This window comes from Macrotis lagotis, chromosome 6, assembly GCF_037893015.1.
Source record: "Macrotis lagotis isolate mMagLag1 chromosome 6, bilby.v1.9.chrom.fasta, whole genome shotgun sequence".
Taxonomy (NCBI): Eukaryota; Metazoa; Chordata; class Mammalia; order Peramelemorphia; family Peramelidae; genus Macrotis; species Macrotis lagotis.
The window spans coordinates 62589666-62614138 of record NC_133663.1 but is presented as its reverse complement, the minus strand read 5'-3'; the positions used below and the strand labels follow the sequence as shown (position 1 = coordinate 62614138).

Sequence of the window (24473 nt, the reverse complement as noted above, 5' to 3'; positions counted from 1 at the left end):
AGCCTTGTCTGGTGCTCTGGAGCCAAACATATCCCTTATCTTAATTCCATATATTGTTTCCCCTGATCCTGTGGGAGAGTATGCACCCACATGTACTTCCAGTTTTTGCTCACAGTGAAGTTTTCTGACATTTAGTTGGCCAAGTCTGGTTCCATTGCTTGGTACATTTTACAGAAATGTTACTACAGTAGAGGGAGAGCTATCTTGGTAAGGGCTGGGGTGGAGACCCCCAAGGGCATGAAGACCATAATGGGAAGAATAAATTATGGAAGCAATAAGGAAATCCAAGTTGATTCTCTTGGAGGAGAGAGAACTTTTCAGAAATTATGGAAAGAACAGGTAAGGAAAGCTTCAAAACCTTGAAAACTCCATCTCTTGATGCAACCTCCTCTAAGTTAAATTTGACTAAAATTGCTCATAACTTCCTTCCTATTGATGTCAAAATCAGTCAGTAATCCTTTTAGCAATTTTTTGTAATTCCCTTCACTTCAGTAAGGCTCTGTGAATTTTGGCAAGGCGGGTAAACTGTATAGGGCAGCTAGCTGTTTGGTTGGTTCTTGTCCTTTGTTATCATAGCAGACCAAAATGACATCACCATATTTGAGACAAATTACAGTGTGTCCCTCTGTGGCTGACCAGCCCAATATGAATTCAGAATGCTCTACTACAGGTTCGGCACAAATCACCTATGTGAACACCTTGGGGTGGGTACTCTAAACTCACCTGTCACAGTTCCTTTGAGAGAGCAGTATCCTCACTGATAAGAGCACACCATGCTGGGCGGTCCTGTGCCAGTGTCTTCCAAGCTCTCTAAAGTTCTTCAGAGAGACCTTCAGGGTGTCTCAATATCACTTCTTCTGATCCCTTTGTGAGCTCTTGCCCTGTAGAAGTTCTCCATAAAATAGGTTTTTGGGGGCAATCCAGGTGGTACAATGAATGGATCACTAGGCTTAAAATGAGAAGACTCATCCTAAATTCAAATCCAGCTTCAGACACTTACTAACTGGGTGACACTGGACAAATCACTTAACCCTATTTGCCTCAAGTCTCCTCATCTGTAAAATGAGTTAGAGAAGGAAATGGTAAACTTCTCTAGTCTCTTTGCCAAGGAAACTCACAATGGCTTATGAAGAGTCATTCAACCAAACAACAATGTAAACTACCTCTTTCCTCCATCCCATTCCTAACTCTGTTACTATCCTATATAACTTCAGTATTTTATAAAACTTTTACTTCCAAAAAAAGAACAATGGTACATTTTACCCTGTGGAAAAAAACATACATAAGAGAATGTCTAGTAGTTTCTTAAATCATATCACTTTTGAGTAAGAATATTAACATATCCTACTTCACATAGTCTTTGCATTTGTAACTATATTTTTCAGTCTTGCAAGCAACTCTCTAAGATAAATAGGAAGATGATAGATAATATATATTGTTCTGATATATATATAATGCTGATTTTTGCTGAAAAAATCATAAAGTTAAAATTTTGGTTTTTTCAATGGAGTCACAAATAGCCTGTTTGGGTGGCTTTAAAAAAATGACATGAAATTTCCATAATTTTTTCCATAATCAATTAAAGAGAGGCATCGTGATGTAATTCAAAGGTTCTTGATCTTTTGGGGGTCATAGTTCCCCTGTAAAGTCTGTGAAACCTATGTACCTTTTTTCACAATTATTAAAAAAATTCATAATTAAAAAATGCTACATTTCAGTCAAGGATCAGTGAAGAAAAAGATGTAATTTTTTTCCCCATCCTGAAAAATACCATGGGCGTATAATAGGTTATTTTTTGTCTTTCATGCTCAAAAAGGACCATGACATCAAAAAAGGTGATACCATGATATGCAAGTGAATTGGATTTAAGTGTAGCTTACATTTCTTACCTAGCCTTACTCACTGAATGGGAGTTGCCTCATTCAAACTGAGACTTATTAAAAGACCTTAGTTTAAAAAGGTTAAGATCCTGCCGCAGCCAAGGCTTTCTCCGATCTTACTGATCCCACTTACTTACTTACTTACTATTTCTGGCCACAGATCGAAAATGGCTCCAGAAGAGAAAGTGAGGTTGGTGATTTTGCACACTTCTCCTTCACTTAAGGCTAGATAAGAAAATGAAGCAAAGAATGGCCTCTTTTACCTAGTCAAAAAAAAAAAAATCAATCTGTTAGAAGACCCTCAGGGTTTCAGGCCATAACAGAAAACAACTGGTGTTTACATTCTGTCTGAGCCAATCAAGCCCAATGACCAAATGGGCCTTGGCCTGGAACTATAATTGGCCAATCACAGAGAACCAGTTATTTGGGGGTTAAGGCATAATCCTTAAGAAAAAAATTTAGGTGTAAAAGTCAAGGAGACTTGAGTGTGGTCAAGGGGCAAGAAACCAAATCTTTTCAGTTCTGGAAGCAACTCTCTAAGGCAAAGAAAATACAAAGTTAAATCCAAATCTACCTAATATGCCACCCAAATGCCTTAACTGCTGACTGATAACTCCCAGTTTGATACTTTGAGCCCTAAACTCTCTCCTGTCCTTCAGGTCTATATCACTAATTGACCATTGTTGGACATTTCAGATTGGATAAGCATTTCCAACTCAATATGCCCAGAACAGAACTCTTCTTTTCACCCCAAACCCATCCAACTCTCTAAGGCAGAGCAGGTATAAAATTAAGTCCAACTCTACCCAATATGCCACCTAGATGCCTCTCATTTCAGGATCTTAAAAAAAATTGATGCCTCAACACCAACACCTCCCCACCCCCACCCCCTTGTTCTATATCAAAGTGCAAAAATCTAAGCAGTAAATCCTTTGTGACTTAGATTAGTGTGGTTAAATTTATCAATCAATCCTGCCCTTTTCTTGGAGCAGGCCTTGACTGAGAGGGGAAGAGAAGAGAATACCAAATCATGATAAGGTCCCAGGTTACAAAAGAAGTGGTAGAAGAAACTGACTTTTCCAGTTTTGCCAGGACTATTCTCAATTGCTTTCTGCCCATTTTTTTCCCTTCACAAATTTTTTATTGATGAGATTCAAAATAATAATAATAATAATTATATATATATATATATATATATATATATATATATATATATATATATATATATATATATATATATATATATATATATATGTTTGTAACCCAAATCCACTAATGAAAAGAAAGAATTGTTTCATGGAAGGGTGGATAAGATTAGCATATCACCTTATTGGAATTCAAAGTTAGTATTTCCAAGTCATCAAGATCAATTTCAATTTTGTAGTAATAAATAAAATGATAAACAAAATAATAAAATTTTACATCTTTCTTTTTAAAAATATTCTTTCACAAAGATATTTAATGCCAAATCAATCCAAGAGGATTTGATTTTAATTGTGCCTAAAGGCTAATAGCCTTAAACAAGTTTATTTTCTCTGAAGGCATTTCTGCAATCCAATATGATTTAATTAATTTACCATCCATAAACAGCTTTCTTTGCTGTTTTGGTTGCAGCCTAATTTTCATTTTCATTTTTGTCAAAAAATCCTGCTGTGATGAGATACTGTTTCACATTTTCTAATTTTTTTGACTATTGTTTTCCTATGAGTTAAGAATGTTGTAATAAGAGCTTAGTCAGGTAATGTTTACGTATATTGTATTCATTTAGCAAAGATATGGTGTCACTTCATAGTGAAAAAATGTTTTGTCACCTAATTAGATAACAAAATAATTCATACTACACTGTTCCTTAAAAGTGTGACATTTGAAACCTGCCTTTCTTTTCTTGTTTTGACTTGATGGATATAGCCTTTTTATATTTCTCTGTTTTAATTCCAAAGTTTCTCTGCTGCTCTGATCTTTTCATCAGGAGTGTTTGAAGTCCTTTTCCATTAAAGGTTCATTTTTTTCCTTGTAGCATTAGACTCAGTTTTGTTGGGCAAGATATTCTTCACTGTAAGCCTATATTCTCTGACTTCTGGAATATCATATTCCAAGTTGTCTCCTCTTTTACAATGATATCTACTAAGTCAAGCATGATCCTGTCTATGACTTTTCAGTATTTCAAGTCTTTCTGGTTGCTTGCATGATCTTTTTTCCTTTAACCTGGAAGGTTTAGATTTCAGCTATGAATTCTGGGGAGTTTTCATTATGAGGTTTCTTTCAGGAGGTTGACCAGTGAATTCTAGTTCTAGTTCTAAGAGATCTGGGCTGTTTTCTTTGAAGATTTCTTGAAATATAAAGTCTAGGTTCCTTTTTTGTTTTTTGTTTTTTCGGTCATGGTGTCCAATGATTCTTAAATTTTTTCTCCTTGATCTGTTTTCTAGATTTTTTTTTTTTTTTGCTTTGAGGCACTCTATATTTCCTGCTATTTTTTTGGCCTTTTGATTTTGTTTTAATATTTCTTGTCTCAAGGTATCATTGGCTTCTATTTGCTCCACTCTAATCTATCCCTTATGCCAAGCTGTAAATTCCCTTTCCAATTCTTTCTTTCATAGTTCTAATTTTTTCTCCAAGTTTTTTTTTCAAGCAGTCTTATTTATAAAAACATTTTCAACTCTTTAAAAAATTCATCTCTTTCAGAAATTCTGGGGCAGCTAGATGGTGCAATGGATAAAGCACCAGCCCTAGAGTCAGGAGTACCTGGGTTCAAATCTGGTCTCAGACATTTAATAATTACCTAGCTGTGTGGGCCTTGGGCAAGCCATTTAATCCCATTGCCTTGCAAAAAAAAAAGAGAATTTCTAATTTTGTGTTTAATTTGTGTTTTTTCTCTGAGGCTTTGCTTGTAGATGTTTTGGAGTAATTTTTTTCTTCTGGGTTAGTGTCTCCTTTCTGGTTTTTCTGCCATCATAATAACTCTTTATCATGGATTTTTATTTTTTTGTTGTTGATTTTTTTTTCTTATTCTTCCAGCCTCATTACTGCTTTTTTTTCAGGTGGAAAGGTCTAGGCTGGGACTGTTGGTCCTTACTTTGTGTAGCAAGCATTATGTTGTGCCAGAATCTCAGGAACAGTCTGAAGACCTACAGAGGTTTTACTGTTCCCCAAAAGGTCAGATCTAGGACAAAGTCTGATTGCCAACCCCCTTCACCTGGGCTTGAATCAGGACAGCACAGAAAACTACTGGACTCAGTCCCTATTAGCCTGCTAGGAAGTTTTGTTGATTCAGAGTCACAAATCTAAAGGCTCCCCTTTGGTTTGGTTTTCCTGCCCTAGGCTGGACCACTGGAACTGAGCTCTTGCTCTGCTCTTAGGGTCTGCACTGAAGCACTCCTGCTCACTTGTTTAGGGCTTCCTTACTCAGAAAGCCACCCTCAAACACAGGTGCCCTTCTGTGTCTGCCCCAGATCAGTGACCCAGAACTGGATAATGTGGACAACAAAGCTGTGGCATCTGTCCAAGTCATAGCCCTACCCCCCCATGGTCCTAGGGATGCACCATGTTCTTAGGGGTGCTCTCCTATTGTCCTGCTGTTCAACCTCTTCCTGGGTGCTAATGCTCTGCATACCAGTTTGTTCCTCTCTGGACTCAGTCTCGGTGTCAGCAGATCTCCCTCTGTAGACATGGACCAGAGAAAGTATTCCCTGTGACTTTCTGGATTTTTCCATCAGGATTTGAACTAGCACATTTCCTAGGTCTCACTGGAGGAGTTTTGTGAACAAGAGTTCAACTACATGGCTTCCTATTATGCCACTCTCTTGACTCCATCTCTATTTATCACTGTGGAATTAAATAGAACTGAAAAATATATTTCCAAGTATTACCAGTTTTTACCTTGGGGAGATTTTTAAGACCAATAAGTAAACATGGCTGTGGTCCTAGCCTCCAGAATAGTTGAGGACCTCTTCCACTAGAGAAGAAAAGAATCATTACAGACATGGCAACTACAATGTCAACTTGGTGTATAAAATTTAATCATCTGAGCACCCCTTGGTACTCTGAAACCACTAAAAAAGAAAACTTTCTGGCTTTTTATCCATTTTCAAAAGCAGTGAGATTCCAAGATCTTCCTATCTTAATATGATGGAAGCTAAATGAACAGTGGATGGAACACTGGGCTTGGAATCAGGAAGGTTCTGACTTTAAATATTTACTAGCTGTATGATCCTGGGCAAGTCTGTGTGCCTCTGTTTGCCTCAGTTCTTAATCTGTAAAGTGAGCTGGAGAAGGAAATGGCAAACCACTTCATTATCTTTGCCAAGAAAACTCCAAAGAGTCAGACATTAATGAAATGATGACTGAATTAATAGTATAAAAGTTCATTATTAAAAAACTATTATCTTACTATGTAATTTTGCTATCTCTTATACTTTATTTTTCTTCCTTAAGGATATGATTTCTCTCTCATCACATTCAACTTAAATCAGTGTATACCATGGAAGCAATGTAAAGACTAACATACTGCCTTCTGTGGGGGGGTGGGGGGAAGGAAGCAAGATTGGGGGGGAAATTGTAAAATTCAAAATAAATTACATCTTTCTTTTATTGAAAAAAAAGTTTATTGGACAGCACTCCAAGTATATACTTTCTTTGAGAAAGGAATTAGAGCCTTCAGGCAGGTCTCAGTGGTTGGCAATGTTAGGTCTCCTGGCTTCATTAAATAAGATTTGGCCAAAAAAAAAATAAGATTTTGCAGCAAGTGAACAAAGAAAAAATGTCTTTCAGGTGAATAATTTCTCAAACAACAAAAAAAGTCAAAAAACTAACAATAATAAAGGTCTGGATTATAAATTAACTCGAAACTAGAGATAAGTCCAGTTTGGCAGCAGTAGCTCATTGTTGAATATCATTTAGAGGATATTCTAGTGCTGGTGATTATCTACATTTCATCAAAAAAAAAAAAAGAAAGAATGGCATTTAGATATACCCCATGTTGACAAGGAGAAAATGTGACTGTACCTGAAAGGTAACAAGCTTTGTCTGGTGTAGGATGTAGGTAGTTCTGAGTATTGCTCCACTAGCAAAAATATGTTAAATTCCTGTTGGTAGAGTCCTGGTTTTCAACTTTTAAAATACCAGGAAAATATTTGAGAAAACTGAAAATGAAAATGAAGCAGGACAAAGTCAAAGATCATTTTTCTGAGGCTTTCATCCCTGAAACCATACCTCCCAATCTCATGAAATAGCTTCATGTATACTCACTATCAAGGTGTCATAAATCAGACTGTGCCTTCATATATTCCCATTTAGGCTCAAACTATCATCGGATCTGTTGCAGTTTTGTTGCTGTTTTTAACTTCTCCTAGACTGGCTTCCCTATCCACCTCACCTCACCTATCCACTTTCTCACAAGGAATTACTACATCTTTAATTGCCACACAGTAGTCCCCTAATCTTGCTTCCCTCCCCCCACCCATTGTTTTCATGGTATACAGTGACCTAAGTTGAATGTGATGAGAGAGAAATCATATCCTTAAAGGAAAAAAATATAGTATGAGAGATAACAAAATTACATAAGATAATTTCTTTTCCTCCTAAATTAAAGGTCTTTGGTCTTTGTTCAAACTCCACAATTCTTTCTCTGGATACAGATGTGGTATTCTCCATCACAAATAGACCAAAATTGTCCCTGATTGTTGCACTGATGGAATGAGCAAGTCCATCGAGGTTAATCATTGCCCCCATGTTACTGTTAGAATGTATAATGTTTTTCTGGTTCTGCTCATCTCACTGAGCATCGGTTCATGCAGATCCCTCCAGGCTTCCCTGAATTCCTATCCCTCCTGGTTTCTAATAGAAAAATAGTATTCCATGACATACATATACCACAGTTTGTTAAGCCATTCCCCAGCTGAAGGACATTTACTTAATTTCCAATTCTTTGCCACCACAAACAGGGCTGCTATGAATATTTTTTTGTACTAGTGATGTTTTTACCCTTTTTTTCATAATCTCTTCAGAGTACAGACCCAGTAGTGGTATTGCTGGATCAAAGAGTATACACATTTCTGTTGCTCTTTGGGCGTAATTCCAAATTCATGCATTCTTTTTTTTTAAGGGATTTATTAAAAGAAGTTACAACACATAAGAAAGTGATAGGAAAGTTAAGAGTTTAAGGAAAAGACCACAGGGATTACTAATTAATCCTGGCAGGTCAGCTGGCAGGCTCAGCTAAAGTTTGGAAAGGAAAAGAGAGATAGAGAGAAAGAAAGAGAAAATGGCAGGCAGTCTTGAGGCTTGGGTTAACCAGGCCACATGGTGAAGCCCGTGGAGCTGCACCTACTTTAAGGAAGAGCCAGAGGAAGGCCCATCCTTCTAGATGGGAGGCTGGAAGAAGCAAGCCAAACCATGCCTTCTTACTCTTCCTGCTGCTGGTTGTTATCCTGTACCATCTTATCTCCCTGGCCATTCTGCTAATTTCCATGATTCTTCACACACACTTAGTCTGGCAGAATTGGGTTGTGATGAATATCCCTTTCATAGCTTTTTGTAGTACAGAAGGGAACCATAAAAATTCTTTCTCAATTCAGTGTCATCAAAAATTTGCTTCCTTTAACTTTTTTTAAGGTTGTTTAAGCTGACAGCAAAGATTAGGTAACGTGAATGGGAATCAAGTGTCTATCCCGAAAACAAATTAGATTTATAAGAGCTGCTGGAACAGTTTCATGGGAATCTTAGGAGAGTTGCCTATCTGCTAACAGGAGGGAACTGTCAGTCTTTTCTGGGAAGACCTGAATCACATGATGTTGAATATTATTAGTCAACCACACCAGGCAAGGAGAAGAACTAGAAGAAAGCATTTGAGCACTTTTAGACCTTGGTAATGTTTGAAAATTGTATCCTGTTGGTTTGTAATTATCCTGTGGAGATTTTGAGTATTTATTGTAGCACATGCAATTGAACCTTGATCTAGAACTGGAAAGAGGACCCCAGTGACTAGCTACAGCAACCCCCTCAATTTAAAGATGAGGAAATTGAGTTCTGAAAGGATTCAATGATTTACCAAAGACACCGGCAGTAGGCATCAACGATGGGATCACAACACAGATCTTCTAACTCCAGAGAATGTTTTTTTAATATTTTTTAAAATATACATATTTTATTCCCAATTACATGTAAAGATAGTTTACAACATTCTTTTTTTTTGTTTTTAAGGTTTTTGCAAGGTAAATGGGGTTAAGTCACAGCTAGGCAATCATTAAATGTCTGAGGCTGGATTTGAACTCTGGTACTCCTGACTCCAGGGCAGATGCTCTATCCACTGCTCCACCTAGCTTCCCCCCAACATTCATTTATTGATAAAATTTTGAGTTTCATATTTTTCTACCTCTTTCCTCTCTCTCTCTCTCTCTCTCTCTCCCATAGCCCCTTGACAATGAGTAATCTGATATAGGTTTATACATGTACAATCAATCACATTAAACATATTTCATATTAGTTGTGTTGTGAAAGAAGAATCAGAAAAATAGGGGGGAAAACATGAGAAAGAAAAAAGATAAAATAAATTATAAAAAGTAAAAATAATATGGTTAGGGTAAGTCAAGATCACATAGCTAGCTAAATAAATGTCTGAGGCCTGATTTGAACTGACTCCAGGGCCAGTGGTCTATCCACTAAGCCACCCAGCTGCCACCTTTAAATTCTTACAGTACAATAGTATTTCATCACATTCATATACCAAAATTTGTTTGGCCATTGCCCAAATGACCAAATGAGATGCTTTCTTTATTTTTTTGATGAAACGTAGATTTTTTTGTTAATGCTATCCTCCAAATGATATTCAATAATAAGCTACTCTTGCCAAACTGAATTTATCTCTAGTGTCTACTTAACTTATAATCAGGTCTTTATTATTGATAGTTTGTCCTTTTTTTGTTAAGTTTCAGAAATCATTCACCTGAAAGACATTTTTCCTTTGCTCACTTTGTTCACAATCCCCAAATCCCTCAATTTCTAGTTTTTTGTCACTACAAAAAGAGCTACTATACTTTTATACATATGGGGTTTCCCTTTTTTTATGATCTCTTTGGAATATAGATTTAGGAGAGACATTGCTGGATCACAGCATTAAACACATTAAACACATTAACAACAACATTGTGAGATGATCAACTCAAATAGACTTAGCTCCTCCCAACAGTTCAATGAGCAAAGACAATTCTAAAAGACTCGTGATGGACAAAGTCATCCACATTCAGAGAAAATACTATGGAGTCTGAATGCAGACCAAAGCATATTATTTTCACTTTTTAAAATTGTTTTATGGGGGCGGCTAGGTGGTGCAGTGGATAGAGCATCGGCCCTAGAATCAGGAGTACCTGAGTTCAAATCTGACCTCAGACACTTAATAATTACCTAGCTGTGTGGCCTTAGGCAAGCCACTTAACCCCATTTGCCTTGCAAAAACCTAAAATAAATAAATAAAAATAAAATTGCTTTATGTTTTTTCTCTTCTTCATTTTTTTTTTTGCAAGGCAAATGGGGTTAAGTGGCTTGCCTAAGCCACCTAGCAGCTCCATTCCTCATGGTTTTTTCCCCAATTCTTTTATGCAAAACCTTTTTAATGAAATTGAAGTTATTCATTTTTATATTTTATAAAGTTTTCTGTCTCCTTTGGTCATAAACTTATCCCCTCTCCATAGATCTGAATGATAAACTATTCCTTATTATCCTAATTGGCTTGTAGTATCACCTTTTATGTCCAAATTCTGTACCCATTTCAACTTTATCTTTATATACAGGATGTGAAATGGTAATCTATGTTTAGTTTTTGCCATACTATCTTCTAATTTTTCCAGCAGAACTCCCAGTGAGTTTTTAATCCTAGAAGCTAGAGTCTTTGAGTTTATCAAACACAAGATTACTATAGTCATTTACTACTGGGGTTTTTTTTTTTTTGGTGCCTAATCTATTCCTGTGATCCATAATTCTATTTCTTAGCCAGCAAACCAATTGTGATGACTGCTTCTTTATATAGTTTTAGATATGCTATGGCTAGACTACCTTCCTTTGCAGTTTTTTTTCCATTAAATCCCTTTAAAAGTGTTTTTGATCTTTTCTTCTTCTTCCAGAAGAATTTTGTTTTGACATTTTCCTAGCTCTATAAAATAATGTGTTGGTGGTTTGATTGATATGGCACTGAATAAGTAATTTAATTTGGATAGAATTATCATTTTTATTATATTAGCTATACCTATCCATGAGCCATTGACATTTTTTCAGTTATTTAGATCTGACTTTATCTTTCAATCTCTTGTTGCTAGGCTTTGCTGGTAATATATAGAAATGCTGATGATATATGTGAGATTATTTTATATCTTGCAACTCTGCCTAAAGTTGTTAATTGCTTCAAATACTTTAGCTGATTTTTTTAGTATTCTCTAAATATACTATCATATCATCGGCAAGGAATGAGAATTTAATTAACTTCTAATTCCTTCAATTTCTCTTTCTTCTTGTATTGCTAAAGCTAACATTTTTTAATACAATAGTGAATAATTAATGGTGATAATAGGCATCCTTGTTTTACCCCTGATCATTTTGGAAATGCTGTTAGTTTATTCGCATTACATGTAATGCTTGCTGATGGTTTTAGATAGACACTGATTCTCATTTTAAGGAAAACTCCACTTATTCCAATGCTCTCTAGTGGGTGCTGTATTTTGTTAAAAGTTTTTTCAGCATCTATTGGGATAATCATATAATTTCTGTTAGTACTGTTTTTGATTTGATCAATTATGCTGATTGTTTCCCTAATATTGAACCATCTCTGCATTTCTGGCATAAATCCTACCTGATCACAGTATATTATTCTAGTAATAAACTGCTATAATCTCTTTGCTAATATTTTATTTAAAATTTTTGCATCATTTATCATTAGAGAAATTGGTCTATACCTTTCTCTGTTTTGGTTCTTCTTGGTTTAGGTGTTAGCACCATATTGGTGTCATAAAAGGAAAAAATTTGGCAAAACTCTTTCTTTGCCCATTTTTTTTCAAATAATTGTTCTTTAAATGCTTGGCAGAATTCACTTTTAAGTCTATCTGGCCCTGGAGATTTTTTTCCTTAGGGAGTTCATCCACAGCCTGTTGAAATTTTTTTTCTGAAATGGTCTATTTAAGTATTTTATTTCCTCTTCAGTTAATCTGTGATAATTTATATTTTTGGAAATATTCATTCATTCCACTTAGATTGTCAAGATTTATTGGCATACAGTTGGACAAAATAGCTTCAAATTATTACTTTAATTTCCACCTTATTTGATACTGGTAATTGGGGGGTTTTTTCTTAGTTTCAATTTTATTAATTTTTCCTTTGATTTACAGAATATAGAGATTAAAATTGCCATGTCTAAAATAAAAGAGACTGAGGCAGAGATCTGAACCAATGGCAACTTAGTGAAGGGTTCATGATCCTTTCTAATGATGTGAATCTCAGATCTTTGTGAGCTGAGATGCCCTCTTCTTTTGGGTAATAGGGGTTTTTTTTTGGCTTTTTCAAGGCAAAGGGGGTTAAGTGGCTTGCCCAAGGCCACACAGCTAGGTAATTATTAAGTGTCTGAGGCTGGATTTGAACTCAGGTACTCCTGACTCCAGGGCTGGTGCTTTATCCACTACGCCACCTAGCCGCCCCGGGTAATTGTTTTTATAAAGTTTTGTACTCAAAATGCAAAAGAGGCATCTGAAATATAGAATCTCATTGGTTGGCAGACCTTGCTCTTGAGGGTCAAAAATGACATATTAGCAGGTGTACCATAGATTGGTTGAAGCATGGGGCACCTCCACTAACTGAGTGGTCATAAGCTAATTATAAGATGAATAAGTCACTTCTACATCCTGACTAGGTGGCCATAATATGGTTACTTGCTTGGTTCAAAGGTACAAAAATAAAGTAGGACTTTCCATGCAATTGAGTCATCTTTGCCAAATGGGGCTTGGTCATAGAGAAGGAAAAATATGGGTAGAGGGCCTCTAGCAAGCTTCCTATGGTGGTGCAAATGATTTTACCATCTTACCATTATAGTTCTGGGACTCAATTTACAGAGCTTAGAGTTTTATCACAGATCAAATGATACAAATTAGATTCCAAATAGGAGTCCTCATTAAATCTACTGTCTCAAGAATTTCTTATTTGGTATTAAATTGGGGATTCTAAATTTGTTCTTCTTTCTAGCTTTTTTAGTTACATGCCTAATTCTCTTTCTCTATATTATTCATGTGAGCATTTAGAGAAATCAAAGTTCCCCTAACAACTGCTTTGACTGCATCCCACACATTTTGGTATGTTATCTCATTATTTTCATTGTCATAGATGAAATTATAGATTATTTCTATAGTTTATTGTTTGGCCCTCTCATTTTTTAAAGGTTATTTTCCATTTAATTTTTAGTCTGTCTTTCAATGGTTCTTTTTAACACATAATTTTTATTGCATCATGATCTGAAAAGGATTCATTTAATATTTTTACCTTTCTGCATTTGATTGTGAGGTTTTAATGTCCAACGCATGGGCAGTTTTTATGGAGATGCCATGTACCACTGAAAAAAAAAAGATATATATTCCTTTCTATCCCCATGATTTTCTCCATGGGTCTATCACATCTAACTTTTCTAAAATTCCATTCACATTTTTAACTTCCTTCTTGTTTATTTAGTGGTTAGATTTGTCTAATTCTGAGAGAGGGAGGTTGAGATCAACCACTAGTATAGTTTTGCTATGTCTTCCTGTAATTCATTTAACTTTTCTAAGAATTTGGATGCTGCATCACTTAGTGCATATATGTTTAGTAGTGATATTACTTCATTGTTTAAGGTACCTTTAGAAAAATAGAGTTTCCTTCCTCATCCCTTTTAAATGAGTATTTTTGCTTTTGCTTTATATGAAATAAGGATTGCTATTCCTGCTTTTTTTCACTTTAGCTGAAGAATGATATATTCTGCGCCTGTCTTTTACCCTTACTCTGCATATATTTCTCTGCTTCAAAAATGTTTTTGTAAACAACATATTGTAGAATTTTAGTTTTTAATCTACTCTGTTATTCACTTCCTTTTTATAAGATCATTCATCCCATTCACAGTTATAATTACAGTTTTCCTCCCACTTGTACTTTTCTCTGTCTCCCTTCCCTTGTAACAGCCTCATTTCCTTTTCTTTCCCCTTTCCCCTGCTACTTTAACCCTCTTTTCTGCCCTCCCTTCTTTCAGCCCATCCTTCCCCTTCCCAGTTCCCTGTAGGATAAGATAAATTTCCTAAACTCATCTGAATGAATATGTTATTCCGTCCTTGAGCCAAATCTGATGCAAGTAAGATTCAAGCAATTTTCACTCCTTTCTTTCCTTCTACTGTAAAAGGTCCTTTGTGTCTCTTCCTATGATATAATTTATCCTATTCTGCCTCCCCCTTTCTTCTTTTTCCAGTACAAGTCTTTTATTTAAATGCTTTAGTTTTTTAAATATCACATCAAAATCAATTTATGACCCCCCCTCACATCCTCTCTAAGTATACTCTTTTTTTGAATGATATTTAATTTTATTTTTTCAGTTACATGAAAAGTTAGTTTTCAACATTCATCTTTTTTGTAAATTTTTGAGTTCCACATTTTTTATCTCTCTCTCCCTTTCCTTCCCCTCCCTATGACAGCAAGTAATCTGAGGTTATACATGAATAATCATGTGTAACATATTGCCATATTAGTGTTGTTATGATGAAGAATCAGAACTAAAGGGGGAAAAGACCATGAGAAAAAAACAAAACAAAACAAGTTTTAACAAGTGAAAATCATATACTTTGATCTGCATACAGACTCCATAGTTTTTTTTTTCCTTTGGATGTAAATGGTATTTTCTATCAAGTCTTTTAGAATTGTCCTTAAACTACTGAGAGGACCTAAGTTGATCAACCCACAATGTTGCTGTTAATGTGTGTAGTTCGATTCATTTCATTCAGCATCAATTCATCCAAGTCTCTCAAGGCTCTTCTGAAACCTGGCTCTTCATGATTTCTTACAGAATTGATATCCATCACATTCACCTACCACAATTTGTTTAGCACCCTCTCAATTTCCACTATTTTCCACTATCAAAAGAGCTGCTATAAATGTTTTTATCCATTTGGTCGTTTTCTCTTTTCCCATTTTTTTCTACATGATTTAAAAAAATTTTTTTTTCAGTATTTCTAAGGGGACTGTTTGGGTTTGAGACCAATTCATATTCCTCTCTGGGGCTTCATATCTAGGTCTTTTCCCACTGTCCTCTTCTGTTCACTACAGTACCTTTCTATGGTTAAGGCTTTTTTTCTGTTTCTTACTAATTTTTTTAGCCTAGATCAAGATTTCTAAGGTTGCACTCTATTCCTGGGCCACAGGGAGCACTGTCCCAAGCTTCTTGTGTCTGGGGCAGGTGCCTGCCCTGGGGCCTCAGGTGTTAACAGCTTACCCACTGTGCTGGGGTTGGCCAGTCTAGTCATGCCTGCTGCACAGGGGTTCTGGGGCTCACAATCTGCCTTCTGCACTGGGCTAGAGACTTCACAGCTGGGCTGTGCCACTGGCCTGTCGAGCTTGGACTCAGGATCCTCGGTTGCTGACCTGTACTGTGGCAAAGCACCTCCTGCTGCCTTTTCCCCCTTAAACCCCGTTCCCACCTGCTGTGCTGGATCACGCTTCCCCTACACCTGAGTTAGACAGACTGTTCCAGAAGTCTTTCTAAGATATCTTAAACTGAAAAATTGGTCCACTCTGTCTTTTTGTGGGTTTTGTCACTCCAGAATCCATTTAGAGGCTTGATTGATGTGGTTTTTGAGGAAAGTTAGGAAGAGTTCAGGGAAGTTCCTGGTTTCTCTCTGCCATCTTGGCCCTGCCATCTTGGATCTGCCTCCAGCAATAATATTTTCTATTGTACTTTACAAATATTTTTGTTGTTGTTCGACCATTAAGTCATGTCCCTCATTTGGGATTTTCTTGGCAAAGATACTGGAATACTTTACCATTTCCTTCTCTAGCTCAGTTTACAAAAGAGGAAACTGAGGCAAGCAGAGTTAATTGACTTGCCCAGGGTCACACACCTAATATCTGAGGCTAATTTTGAATTCACATCTTCCTGACTCCAGGGTCAACATTCTATCTACTGAGCCACATGGCTGCCTCAATAGAATACATACATGTCATCAAGAGCAAAAATTTCTGGAATTAAAAGACTGAGTATTTATAAATTGTGGCCAGATGAATTTCATCTTACCAGGATTTAATGGATAACAGGGAAAGCATTTTTTAAATCTTGGCAGGATTGCACTCAAGGTCCTGTTAGAAAACGTATCCCACTGACCTTGGAAAGTTCTTGGCCATCTAAACTTCACAATGAAAGGTTACAGATAAATGTGAGAGTGCTATTATACCTGTTTTACAGATGAGGAAACTGAGAAAAGAAAAAAAATCTTACCCTGGAATTACACAGTTAGGCCAAATCACACTCAGGTCTTCTTGGTTCCAAAGTCTGGAGAATGTCTTTGCCAGGAGGTTGGCCACTTGGTGATGGATTCTTTCATTCTGGCAATGCATTAAATAAAGAAAAAAAAGAAAATGGTCCTCAGTCCCACAGGGACTCATTCTGATTCTGCAATGAGTAGAAAAGGGTAAAGAAAATGCTCAGAATTACAGTTTTCAGACCATCTATGAAGAATAACTTAACCATGTTAAAGCAATGATCAATGGAGTACTGAACTTGGAGTCGGGAAGACCTGGGTTCACATGTCACCTCTGACACAGACCACCTATGTGGCCAAGGACAAGTCATTTAACTTCTTAGCCTCAATTTCCTTACCTGCAGAAAATAAGAGAATAGTCTACCACACTGGGTTGTTGTATTGGCTCAAATGAGATAATACATGTAAAATACTTTAAAGCACATGTCAATAAATATTATTTATTATTACAAATTCTCTAAATGTGAGATCCTTGCTTAATGACTGCCAAGTCTACAAAGTACTGGAAAGACTGAATCACATCAATGTATATGTTCTTATTTTAAATGAAACCTGGAGATATAAGGAAATTGTAGCTAAGTGAAAGGATAGCTTACAGATTTTCCTTAGAGAGGTAAATAAAGAAATTGGTTTCATTCTGTGGCTGAAGGCAAGATGAAACATTTCACAGGGTAATGGTCACTTATTGTAGCATTAAAGCTGGGCATAAGTAAAAAGACCAAATCAAAAACAAATAGGGTCTATGTATATATCCATTGCACAGAATAAAGAGGTCAGGATATTGTACAAAGGGATCAAGAATACTTTTCAAATTAAATCAGTATATACTTTGTCAGTGACTTTGATTCATATGATGAAAAATAGGGCTGGATTAAAAAAAAGAAGAGACCAGTTGCTTATAGACTGGACAGAAACTTTAACTTCATGAATACCTTTTTTCAGTCTTCAGAGATGGCAAGCACTGAATCACATCACAAAAATATGAAGTTAACACTGACTTATAAATGACATCAGGAAATGACAGATTACTGATGTCAAAGTCATTTTTAAATCTACTGCCTCTGTACAGATCTCTGCTTTGTTGGAGCAAAAATCAAAAAAAGAAAAAATATGTTATTAGATATGACATGCAAGCAAAAGAGCTCCAATCTGACTTACTTAAAGTGGAGATTGATGGTAAGAAGTAGGAAACTGATGAAGGAAAAAAATGCCAGTTAATATAAGGAGATCACAATAAGGAGAAGCCACCTTAGGCCAGGAATACTTGATCTCCTGGCCAGGTATAGAAATGAAGGTGCTAGATGATTGCAAGTAGTGTTCCCTCATAAAATGATAGTGAGTGGTTTTGGGAAAAAACCTATAGCAAGCTTGGTGTGCTATCCAATTAAATCAAATTATTTGATTTTGGGCATGTCAATCCACTTTCTTGGGCCTCAGTTTACTCATCTACAAAATCAGATTGAACTAGATGACCTCTAAGGGCCCCTTTCAATTCTAAATCTATGATCCCCAAAATGAAGCCTAGAAGAAGAAAAAAATGAATTGTCAAGATTTCTATAATAAATTGTCTTCTCCATCAATGAAAGTGGAACTTCCAAATTTGGACTCTAACATCACATGACTCAATGTGCTATGTGAAGAGGTAGAAATGGTACTAATGAAATAAAAAAATGGAAGTCCCTAGACCAAACTCAAGTACTCAGAGGCAGTATATTCTGGAGACATTAAACTTAGAGGTACTGAAGAGTTGATTCTATGGAGGGGAAGTGCCCTAAGATATTCCAATATGTATACTGTAGTTAGAGCCTGTAGATGGATAATAAATAGGGCCCAGAATTGAATAAGAGGAATCACTCAAGCTAGACTGCAATATGGAAATTGCATTGAGCTTTTGATGATCCCAAATTTCTGCCTGAAACCTTTCATGCTGGTTGATCAATTAAATATTCTTCAAGGAATACTATAGAAACTTCTGGCCAAGATGGAGGAGAGAAGGCAGGCACAGTGAGGATCTCCTGATCTTCTCTCCTGATCTTCCCTCATATATAATATGAAACAAACCTCTTAACAGAAATCCAATCGGGACAGCTAGGTGGCATAGCGGATAAAGCACCAGCCCTGGAGTCAGGAGTACCTGGGTTCAAATCTGGTTTTAGACACTTAATAATTACCTAGCTGTGTGGCCTTGGGCAAGCCACTGTTTGCCTTGCAAAAAAAACTAAAAAAAAAACCCAGAAATCCAATCTACAAAACCCAGAAAGAGAAACTAGGAGAAGAAGATCTACCTCAAGATTTGTCTTCTGGGATCATGGGTAGGTCTGGGCACAGAGGGTGGACTCTGTCTGGAGCACAGGACAGGGTCAGAGCCTGAGAGCTCCACTAGCCTAATCACAGCCTAGGGGAGAGTCAGAGAACTCCACTAGCTTGATCAGTGGGGTGGATTAGAGCCTAAAAGCAGGGCAAGCCTGACTGGCCACAGGGGCAACTAGGTTGCTAACAATCTGGAGCTTGCCTGCAGAGTTGGAGGGTGAGTTCCAGTGCTGGAGAGCTGCAGTAATACCTTCATTTCAGTTGAAGCCTCTTCCCAGAACAAACATAATTACAACCCACCTCTGCCCCAGGCTAAGAACAACAGACCTCCCTCAGTTGTGAATAGGGAGAGCAATTACCTTGCCCTAGGTTAAAACCCACCATTAGGCAAAGAAAAAGGTACTTAACAGCTTCATCCACCCACTCCAGGCTAAGGGAGAGGGCCTCAAATTAAGTTCACAGACACTCCAGAGAAAGCAACCAAAACAGCCTACTGGCTTGCCCACTTGGAGTTACTAAACCCAGTGAGTAAAGCCTCTAGAGATCTCAACACTAAACCTCTGTGAACCAGCCCCTTATCAACATAGGGTTTTAGGAAAATGAAAAAAGGTCAGAGAAAAGGAGGGTCCATAAAAAAATACCTAGAAGAAAAAGACCCTAACTCAGAGAGACCTACTATCTCTGAGAACATGACCTGGTCTCCAGCACAGAAAGACTTCCTTGAAGAAATCAGGAAGGTGGGGCGGCTAGGTGGCACAGTGGATAGAGCACCTGCCCTGTAATCAGGAATACCTGAGTTCAAATCTGGCCTCAGACACTTAAGAATTATCTAGCTGTGTGGCCTTGGGCAAGCCACTTAACCCCATTCCCTTGCAAACAAAAATCAGGAAGGAGTTTAAAAATCCATTGGAAAATTTGGGAGAGACAATTACCACCTTGAAACAAGAAAACAGATCATTGGAAAATACAATTGGACAAATAGACAATGAGAATAATTCTCTCATATCCTCAATTGGGCAAATGCAAAAAGAAAATAATTCTCTCAAAACCTCAATTGGTCAAATGGAAAACTCTCAAAAATAGAATTGACAAATTGGAAAAGGAGCTGCAAAAGGTAAATGAAGAAAATTCTTCTCTTAAAAAAAGAATGGAGTCTGTGGAAACTAACGACTTCATCAAGAGTCTGTTAAACAAAACCAAAAAATAAAAAAAACATAGAAGAAAATGTAAAATACCTCATGAGCAAAACCACTGACCTTGAGAATAAAATGAGGAGAAACAACCTGAGAATTATATATATCTTCCTGAAAACATTGAAGAGAAAAAAAGCCTGGACTTAATATTACAGAATTTAGTGATGGAAAACTGCTCTGATATGATGGAACCAGAGGGCAAAATCTTTATGAAAGAATACATAGATCCCCTTTGGAAAGAGATCCTAAAATGAAAACACCAAGGAATGTTGTGGCCAAATTCCAGAACTATCAGATAAAAGAGAAAATCCTGCAAGCAGCCAGAAAGAAACAATTTAGATACCAAGGAACCACAGTAAGGTTTATATGGGAACTGGATGCATCAACATTAAGGGCTCAAAGGGCCTGGAATAAGATATTCTGAACAGCAAGGGAGATTGGAATGCAGCAATAGTGGATTCTTCACTATCTGGCAAAGCTAAACCTTCTCTTCTAGGGAAAAGAAGGACATTTTTAGGTTTTGGGTTTTTTTTTTGGCAAGGCAATGGGGTTAAGTGGCTTGCCCAAGGCCACACAGCTAGATAATTCTTAAGTGTCCGACGCTAGATTTGAACTCAGGTATTCCTGACTCCAGGGCCAGTACTCTATCCACTGTGCCACCTAGCTGCCCCCAAAAGAAGGACATTTAACAAAATGGGAGATTTCCAGTGTTTCCTGATGAAAAAAGCAGAGCTTAATAGAAGATTTGGACATCAAACAGTAGGTTCAAGAGACGTATGAAAAGGTAAAGAAAAAAAACTGCTATCCAATAAGATGAAACTGACTATATCCCCTCCTGGGAGAAAGACTCTTATAACTCTCCAGAATTGTAACTCTATTAGAGAGAATATATTTGGGGGTGATGATCAGCCTTGATGGACTTGCTCATTCCATCAGTGCAACAATCAGGGACAATTTGGGGCTCTTTGCAATGGAGAATACCATCTGTATCTAGAGAAAGAACTGTGGAATTTGAACAAAGACCAAGGACGATTACCTTTAATTTAGAAAAAAAAACTGATATCTTATTGTCTGATCTTGCTGTCTCTTATACTTTATGTTTCTTCCTTAAGGATATGATTTCTCTCTCATCACATTCAATTTGGATCAATGTATACCATGGAAACAATGTAAAGACTGGCAAATTGCCTTCTGTGGAGGGTGGGGAGAGGGAAGTAAGATTAGGGGAAAAATTGTAAAACTCTAAATAAAATCTTTATAATTCAAAAAAAAGAAAAATTGCTCTAAATCATGATTTATTAGAGAAATGCAAATTAAAGCATCTCTGAAGCACCACCTCACACTTCTCAGACTGGCCAATATGACCAGAAAGGACAATGATACATGTTGGAAGGGTTGTGGGAAATCTGGGACACTAAGACATTGTTGGTGGAGCTGTGAATCATCCAACCTTTCTGGAGAGCAATTTGGAATTATGCCCAAAGGGCAACAAAAATGTGCATACCCTTTGATCCAGCAATACCACTACTGGGTCTATACCCTGAAGACATGCTGAAAAAGGGTAAAAACACTTGTACAAAAATATTCATAGCAGCCCTGTTTGTGGTGGGAAAGAATGTCCTTCAATTGGGGAATGGCTTAGCAAACTGTGGTATATGTATGTCATGGAACACTATTGTTCTGTTAGAAACCAGGAAGGATGGGAATTCAGGGAAGCCTGGAGGGATTTGTATGAACTGATGCTGAGTGAGATGAGCAGAACCAGAAAAATACTGTACACCCTAACAGTAACATGGGGGCAATGATCAACCTTGATGAGCTTGCTCATTCTTTCAGTGCAACAACCAGGGACAATTTTGGGGTATCTATGATGGAGAATACCATCTGTATCCAGAGAAAGAACTGTGGAGTTTGACCAAAGACCAAGGACTGTTATCTTCAATTTAGGGGGGAAAAAAACCTGTTATCTTATTATGTAATTTTGCGATCTCTTATACTTTTTCACCCTTAAGGATGTGATTTCTCTCTTATCACATTCAACTGTGATCAATATATACCATAGAAACAATGTAAAGACTAACAGAATGCTTTCTGTGGGGGGGGAGTAAGAATGGGGGGGAAATTATAAAACTCAAAATTAATAAAATCTTTCTAAAGAAAAAAATAAAAAATAAAAATAAAAAATGAGAGGATAGGAGCAGCTAGGTGGCGCAGTGGATAGAGCACCGGCCCTGGAGTCAGGAGTACCTGAGTTCAAATCCGGCCTCAGGTACTTAATAATTACCTAGCTGTGTGGCCTTGGGCAAGCCACTTAACCCCATTGCCTTGCAAAAACCTTAAAAAAAAAAAGAGAGAGAAGATAAGGCTAAAAAGAAAAAAAAATACTATAGGGCTTTGAACCACAAATACCAGTCTCTGAGCAATCAAAATTGTGGGTCACCCGAAAGGAACTGAAGATCCACACAGTGAGCAATCTATTACCAATAATTAAATTGTGAGTACAAAAGATGTTAACAGAGAGATCCATAACAAGAAAAAGGAGGTCATATAAACAAGAAAGAGAGATAACAGATAAGACAGCTTGCCTGTTGCAGAGATACTCACATAATATCAAACATACTGGGTGTCCCTGTAGAGGACTAAGGAAATAAAGATAAAGAGTTCCACCTGATGAGAAGACAGATGAATTGGCATCTCTACTACTAAGGAGACCACCCACATCAACAAGATCAGAAATGCATCAAAATAGGTAAGTGTTCCTCATCTAAGTCCTGCAAACTTCTCCTGAGGTGAAGGCTTACTTTGCCTAGCACTGGGTCCACATTTAGTTTGAAGAAAAAAAATTGAAATGGAGAATAGGAAACAGTAAAATGAATTACATTAAGTGGTTTTTGTCTATGTAGACTTGCCATGAACGTCACATTAAAATCTTATGGAGGGGGCAGCTAGGTGGCACAGTGGATAGAGCACTGGCCCTGGAATCATAAGTACCTGAATTCAAATCCCACCTCAGACACTTAATAATCACCTTAGCTGTGCGACCTTGGGCAAGCCACTTAACCCCACTGCCTTGCAAAAACTAAAAAAAAAAAAATCTTATGGAGCTAATTCTTTGTTCAAACTTCACAGTTCTGGGGGGGGGGGGGGGGTCTTGGCAATGGTACTGCAGTGATTTGCCATTTCCTTCTCCAGTTCATTTACAGAGGAAGTACTGAAGCAAACAGAGGTTAAGTGACTTGCCCAAGGTCACACAGCAAGTAAGTGTCTGAAGTCATATTTGAACTCAGGAAGATGTCTTTTTCTCTCCATTCCCAGCATTCTATCCATTGTATCACCTAGCTGCCCTCCTTAACCTCATATTATCCATTAATTCACAGTTCTGCTATTAAGTCTGAGGTTCATTAACCTCAACAAGTAAATCTTTCTCCCTATCCCAGCCCCTAACTCTGATTAAAGAGAGATGGATTTCCCCTTCATTTCTAAATTCCACACTCAGAAAATTGGGGTATTATAAATATCTAGTCATATACTTATTCTTTTTCCATTATGAAGCAACATTTGAAAAAGTGCTGTTAGTCAGAAGTTCTTGGCAATTTAATCTTATCTTTAAAATCAATTGTTGCTATTCTTTATAGTTTAACAAGATTTTAACTGATTACATAGCTGCCTCTGCCTTTCACTTGATCCATTTCTCTAAACCACTTTCTATTATTTTGTGAATGCTCCATTTCACTCCTTCTTAGTCATACTTTCCATTGGATCTTTTCTCCAAACTTTGCCTCCCTAAACTTTTGCTCCATTGCACATGCATTTCTTTTATAGTGTTTTCACCAAACTGACAATATTGAAAGTCAATGCCACAGAGACTATATGGGGTTCATTTCATTTAGATATTATACAGTCTTTCAGCCCTGTTCAGTTTAGCTCCATGAGGACAATTCACTGTTTAATAACTAAATGAGCAATGGAGAGGGAACTCAAAAATGAGTCTCAGAAATGCAGCCAGTGTGAAGTCACTAACTTGTGCATACCTTTTGACTCAGTGATATAAGAAACTTCAAGGAGGCAAATGAAAGAAATAAATGTCCCAGAAGTCATTCTGCATATATAGTAATCTTCTCACTGTAATTCTCCTGGTTGAAAAAAAAAAGAAAAGGAAACAAAATTGTCACTTGAGTATTGGGGAACTGCTGATTAAATTGAGATAAATGAACATAATGGAATATTACTGCACCTTAAGAGACAATGGATCTATGTATAAGGATTTTAGAGAAACACAAGAAGAATTTCATGAAGTGAAGCAGAAAGGAGAACCAAGAGAACAAAATACTCTGACTATAATGATTAATAATATAAACACACTAAAAAGCAATTGTTGGTGAATTGTATTAAACAGTTTTGGCCCCAGACAACTGACAGTGAAACACAATTCCTTTCTCTCAGTAGAGTTGTGGAGGACCATGGCATCTTTATCAAATGGGATCATAGAGTCTCTAAGTTGGTTTTGCTTAAATGATTTTTTTTTTGTTACAACGCAGGATTAATGGTAGGGGGGTGGTAGAAGGACTGTGAGA

The 24473-nt window shown here is 36.9% G+C and overlaps 1 long non-coding RNA gene across 1 annotated transcript; it reads right to left on the bottom strand.

Moving 5' to 3' along the window:
- Nucleotides 1-1517: 1517 nt before the first annotated feature.
- On the bottom strand, nucleotides 1518-24095 carry LOC141490888 (uncharacterized). The gene is made up of 3 exons (XR_012469385.1): nucleotides 23931-24095; nucleotides 16354-16527; nucleotides 1518-2143 (listed from the first exon to the last, which is right to left on the bottom strand). It is a non-coding gene; the product is annotated as an uncharacterized LOC141490888 (long non-coding RNA).
- Between the last annotated feature and the right edge of the window lie 378 nt (nucleotides 24096-24473).